This window comes from Adiantum capillus-veneris, chromosome 1 (assembly GCF_014529385.1).
Source record: "Adiantum capillus-veneris isolate H3 chromosome 1, ASM1452938v2, whole genome shotgun sequence".
In the NCBI taxonomy this organism is placed as follows: domain Eukaryota; kingdom Viridiplantae; phylum Streptophyta; class Polypodiopsida; order Polypodiales; family Pteridaceae; genus Adiantum; species Adiantum capillus-veneris.
Window position 1 is genome coordinate 171,194,283 of NC_140931.1, and position 6,690 is coordinate 171,200,972.

A 6,690-nucleotide genomic window follows, 5' to 3' on the forward strand; every position below is an offset into this window, starting at 1 on the left:
GTTAGGAACTTCTGTTTCCCAAACAAAGTGGTGGACATATCAGGACAGAGTGACCAGAGTGACACTTTGGGGTCCTGAACATTTCAAGAATAATATCCGATTGGTGATGTTTACTGAAGCAGTGGGTCTAGGGCCTAAGTATTATTATATCGAGCATTCCATAAAGCCTGGTTTTTCAGATCGGCTATATCTGATAGCCCAGTTTCTACCTCCTCAGAAGATTTTCCTATACCGTAGTTATGGTCATCAGCTACGAGGATATTTTAACTATACTCACCACACTCGGGAGTATGGAGTAGCCTTGGCGACTCGTATCGTGCCTTTGGCAGAGAGGCCAAATACTTTCTTCTACTGTGACAGCTGTTTGTGTGATCATGCGATGGGCGGCATAATAGAGATGTAGCTGCAAAGCTCATTAGCTAAGATTTTTTTGTCCCGTGACGGCTTTTTGTGTGTGTGTGTGTGTGTGTGTGTGTGTGTGTGTGTGTGTGTGTGTGTGTGTGTGTGTGTGTGTGTGTGTGTGTGTGTGTGTGTGTGTGCCCACCCATTCCCAGGCACCTTATCCTATGAGGTAGTAGACCCCATAGAATAGGGGCCTACCACCTCAAGAAGTGTTTGTATTAATTCGCAAACACGCTATGCTGAGGTTAGATTTATTCTAAGTTAAGCAAACTTATCAGATTTTGTAAGTCAAACTTAAGGTAGGTCCAGTTGTGTTTTTCTAAGGAGTTGCAGATGCATGCAACAAGGTCTTTTTTTGTAAACCCGTTCTTAATGAACTTGGTAATCAAAGTTTCGATCGCTTCATATGCTCTAAAACAGTTGGACGAGGCATGCATTATAAGAAAAATCATTCCAAGACAAGTGTGTAGAGAGTTTTTGTACGGTCTATTGCTTTTTTTCTTCGTAAATTCAGAGGACACAAGCTTAAGTTTATCTCTTTTCCAAAAGAAACGAGTATAAAAGTTTCCCAAAAATGGGGAAGTTAAAGTAATCTCAATATTCAGGAAGTGTGTTCTAGAAATGATCCATTTATCCTGCCATAGTACTCTCTTGGAGAATGTAGTTTCAATACTCAAGCAAGGTTGATAAATATCTTTAAGAGTAATCTCAAATATGGGGTTGTTGATGCTACATAGGTCATCCATAAATCCGAATCAATGTGCAAAATGTGTGAGTAACGAATTACTTACGAGGTTATTTTATATTTTTTGAAGCCATTGATATTTGAAGTAACAGAGATAAAGATTACACATAACCGGAGAGCATGCAAACCCATTGGGATTCCTAGAGTTTGTTTGTAGTAGGTATTTCCTAATTGGATACAGCTGTTATTCAGTAGCCAAAGGCTATACTTATAAACATCTTCCTCTTTAAAGCTGAACGGTGCAGATTTATTCGATTTTTTTACCCATCCTTTTTTCGCTTTTTGTGAGATGCATGTATACCCAAGTTCCTTTATGTGGGCAAAGGCAATCTTTATAAGACACGATAAGGTATAAATAAGTCCCCATGGCCCATCTAAAGGGATGTTTTCATAGCATTGAGTTATGTCTTCCGTGAAGATAGAGTAAATGCTTTCTGGGAGGTTGATAAACACCTCAGCTGCGTTTTTTATGACCCAAAAAGGGCAATAATCTATATTTCTGAATCTCTTTATATCTCTGTGTTTGATGGCACATATATTTTTTATTTCTAGTAGGACCAAATTTAAGGAGTGGGTGATATCATTCGTAACACAAGAGAACAGGCTATTTGAAGCGTCAGAAATCCATCTAAATTTATGCTTATGATTCTTATATGTTCGGAAGAGTACAGGAATTTTTAGAGATTCAGGACTATAACCGAGTCCTGATAATTCCTTGTTCAATGTTGTAGCTACACAAAGCGGAGAGTTATCAAGTTTACTAAAGTCATTACTATTAGGTCTTGAACTGGCCGCCTCAAATGCCAATTTTTTACATATAACGGATGTAGTGTTTGAAGCTTTATCTACGCCAATAATGAGCCATTTCTTTTTAATATCATAGATAGAGGTCTTCATTTTTGGCGTAAGCCAGGTAGTATCAATGCTTAGCCATACTTGTGGCAAAAGACTGATCTTTTTCCAAAAAAATCTTTTGAGTGTTGATGTAAGTTGGAAGTGAACTTCCTCCTCCAGTTGGAGTTTTAAGGCCAAGTCGGCCGGGCATTCAAGTAGTGCTAATAAGGCACTTTGGGGATTTAACGGAAAAGGAGGAATATGATTCAATCCATTACTCAATAGACTCCTTACTTGAGGATCCGAAACGATTTCTAAGTTAGAAGTACAAACATGTAAACCGAAGTCAGTGAACTTTTTACAGAATTTTTTAAATAGATGACAAGAGCAAATAGGTATCTCATTATTATGGAGAAACTTAATGGAATAAAAAAGATTCTTAATAGGCGGTGAGGATTTCTAACCAATCATCACATCCTTTAGTAATAAATTTGACCCAAAAATATATCCAAAACATTCTGCAAAGACAGCTTGGGGAGTAAAGAAATCCAAAATTTTGCTTGTAAACAAGCAATGTGTGAATATGTTACTACACACTTCTTCCTTTGGAGGTAGGTAACGTCTTCCGCAAGCAATCCATCGGTCCTGCATATTACATATCCAAAAGGTTTCTGACTGGTAGGTTTCTACCCCTACCTCTCACAAAACTTCTACCTCTCCCTCTTCCAAACACAGATTCACTCGAGAAGGGGGTTAGGAAAGAGGTGTAAGACGCCGCCGGAGAGACAAGAGTATTAGGACGTTTGGAAACTTGAGATTCATCTTCTTCAATATTCGGTTTAATTTGGCTAACTATACTTTTGATACCTTTAAAGCCGCCATAAGTGGTTAGCAGAGTCCCACATCCATCAGATCCAAGCTCTTCAAGGGTGTCACGCATAATTGATCTATAGTGAATAAAGGCAATTTGAGCTAACACCAGATCCTTCGCTTGACCACCAAGCCAAGAACAAAAGAGGGAAAGGTGAAATTCTTCTGCTTTATCAGGAAAGATACTAGGCAGATTGTTGAGGGCATACCAAATAGCATGGTCAAACTAGATTATGCTTGACTCGCAAGAAGCTTTGGGGTACAAGAATATGCAAGCACACTTAAGGTAAGGCCTGAACACATTCCACACTGTTTCGGTGTAGTAATCAGCAATGCTTGTACAAAAGGTCATCACTCCTTTAGTCCTTGCATATAACCCTGTATTTGAACTACATTTTTTATCATCAAGGAAACTCATATTGAAAGGAGCTTTAATCAGATCCCCTTTGTCCAAGAGCTGGATCCCTTTTAGAACTTTAAGTTTGCATTCCTCAATAGTAGCAGGGGCCAAGTTGGCAAGGAAGACCCACGTTTCCATGGATATGGGTGCAAGAAATCCTTTATTTGGAAACATCCACAACCCGTGCTCGACTCCCAAGGATTCTACCTCAACTTGTCGAGACGGTAAAAAAGGAAAGGCCCTAGAGACTTTCGGTACCATGTCCAAAAGCGAGGCTTCACTGAGTGAACAAAGGTCTTTTTGAAATTCCTTTACAGCTTCTAAAGCAGCTGCATCTCTACAGAAGAGGCTATTCTGTGGAAAGACAATAGGCGTAGAGGGAGCAGTAACAAAGATAGGACTAAGCCCACAAAATTTTCTAAGAAGATTGGACAGTTAAGAACCTTTGGAAGAAAAAGACGCTAAGTCTTGAATATGTGCTTTGGAACGTCCAACCAGATTTGAAGTAAATTCCATCAAAAGGTTGATACCATCAGATTTATTTTTTACAACAAGAGCTAGTACTTTAACCCATAGGTCAAATGAAATCAGTTGGACAAGAGATAGACTAGACTCCTTCGAAGCATCATAAATTAGGGTAGAAGCTTCTCTATCTTGTATCCATTTTAGTACAAGAAGAGAGGCTAGGGAAAGGGGTTCCACAGGAAGAGCCACTCCTTGGGAAAGAGGAACAATCTGCAAAATTATCATTAGTTAGAATTCCATAGTCTAGGAAGAGGAGTATAGACCTGAAGATCTAATACAAAGCGTTACATTTTTTTGAATTTTACAGCCCTATGAAGATAAGGCCGAGTCCTATGTGAGATACAAGGGAAGGTCTTTTCTATTTCTTTAGCTAGACGTAATTTCTCTGAAATCAGAGCACTTTTTTCTAGGTCAGGGCAGACATTCATTCTTGCAGTGAGCTTTCCCATGACCTGGTTAACAGAAGTAATAGATTATGTAAATGATAGTATTTAAAGTAAAGTAAGAAGCATGAATATAAAGTGGAATGGTAGTGCTAGCAACCTTTTCACCAGTCAGGTTACAAAAACCACAGAGACTATGTGATAGCACCCTGCCTATTAGAGTATAAACTTTATACTATCATAGGCGAAAGTTTCTAGAGTCATTGTCTAAGAGAGAAAAATTGTCAAGTCAATCTCTCTTTTGCGTTTATTGTGTGTGTAGCAGTTCTAAATCTATATAAATATACGCAAACGAACACCAATTGTTCACAGACAACAATTCTAGAAAAGTACAGTGGCTTTGCACAGTAATTTATTTGCATTTGAAAATAAATTATGTACAAGGTAATGAAGATAACAAAATACAGCTCAAGAATCCTTAAACCCAAAGTTTGGGAAATCTTGTATCACACTACGAGATCCACCATTTGTTAAGAACTGGACGTTTTAATCAAGGAAGGTAGCCCTCACCTGCACCCATAGCCACAAGAAAACTATTCGTTAGCACGTGACTATACGCAGGTGATGCAGGGCATCCCAATTGTTATCCATGTCACCTTAAAAAACACATAGTTCTTAACTAGTATATTGTTTATATTTAAAAAAACATTTCTTTGGCATTTTTGCCAATCTGATACAGAAAAGTGAACACTCATAAAGCATCTATGTATGTCAGAATTTCCATATTTATAAACCTGAGCTCACCCCCTTTTTTTATTTTATTTTTTAAAAAATTATTTCTCAAGAAATATTTATGCTTATCATGTCATGTCTGCCATACTGTAGCCCAAGCTAGATATAAACTTTATATATATATATATATATATATCATAAAGCCCTAGATGAGTTACTCCTTAGACGAGACTCAGACCTGTCGAAAAAGAAACGACAAAAGATTCACCAGCAAAGATCAGTTAAAGGGAATTATATGAATTTCCCCATCATACCAAGGCCTTAAAAACCAACTTCTAGAAGCTTTTATGTATATACTGCAAGATGTTAGGTATGAATCAGTTAATATGTATTTGAGTGAAATTAGGAAGCCAGCAGATGAAGACCAACAAATTCTATTGAATAGCTGAGGTTCAAACCAACCAAGACCTTCAAACCTCAGTCACTATGTTGAAGTAATGGTAAGTCACCGACAACTATCACTAAACTTCATAGTATGAGATGTATAAAAGACCAAGTAACTTTGCAACCAGCTTAATCCGGTATGTGTTGCCACTCTTAATCAATCCAGAATGTGTTGCCACTCTCAGCTTTTTAAATAATTAGAGAAAGAGCAACCTATCAGAAGCTAGTACTAAGTAAATATAAAATAGTTTTTAGTAGATTCAGTGAGATGGGCATCTGCTCTAAAAAACAATTCGATCTTACTAGTAGGTGATGTAATCTGGTAGAACCAGTTAAGTCAATTTGCAAAACCAAAATTTTCTCCTACACGTGGTTATGAGATACTACTTACTACCAACCAAATATCAGACGACAGGACACCATTTCCGAAACCTGTATTAAGTGCCCTCAGAATAATCTACAGCTGATTCAATAGAATAGGTACCAGAACTAGAAAGTGAATCAGTCAAGGGACTGTCCTCTTAGTGAAAGGACCTCAGCAAAGTAGTGTTACAGTAAACCAAAATATCTTTTCAACTTTATAAGATCATTACGGGTCATTTTTTTGTGAATTTCTGGTATATTTGTTTTCTTGCAGTATCCCTTTCAAGAGTACATTACATCTAATGAGTAATTTTTAACAGAACATAACATCATCACCCATATATACAATTCCTTTCCTTTAAGTACCATACAATCCTCTTACCTCAGCAGTCAACCTCCCTTATACCAGGCAGTCTCCCCATTTTTCTTTTTTTATAAAATTTTTAATACAGATTATTCCTCAGAAGACCAGTTTTACAACACTTTTTACGGCAACCAATCATATTACCATCATCATTCAAAAAAAAAAACCAGGTGTTTCTCAGTTTAACTGATCCATTCACACTTCTTCCCTTAACAGTAAGAGTCAATTTCCAGAAGCAGGTTATATATCTATTCTTTTGTTTATTTTACGAAAACAAACACTATTAGTCAAAAGAGGGTAACAATTTCCTAATTGTCCCAGAGCAGACATGTACTCCCACTAAAGTCTCTTCATTCCAAGTCTCTTCATTCCAAAAATTCGGTACCAGTATTCTGAGTTTATTCAGTCTGAGGTCAGCACATGTAAAAATTGTACTCTGACTCTTTAGTATTACAGCAGACATAGGTTTCCAACATTATATGCACACTATTTTTTTAGCTTATTTTTTTAGATATTTGTGAATTTCTGGCTCTATGTAAAGACCAGCGAGACATACATCAAACAATTGAATAATCCCAGATAATATTACCTTTTCCAATGCAGTCCACTCCCTAATCATGCCATTAGA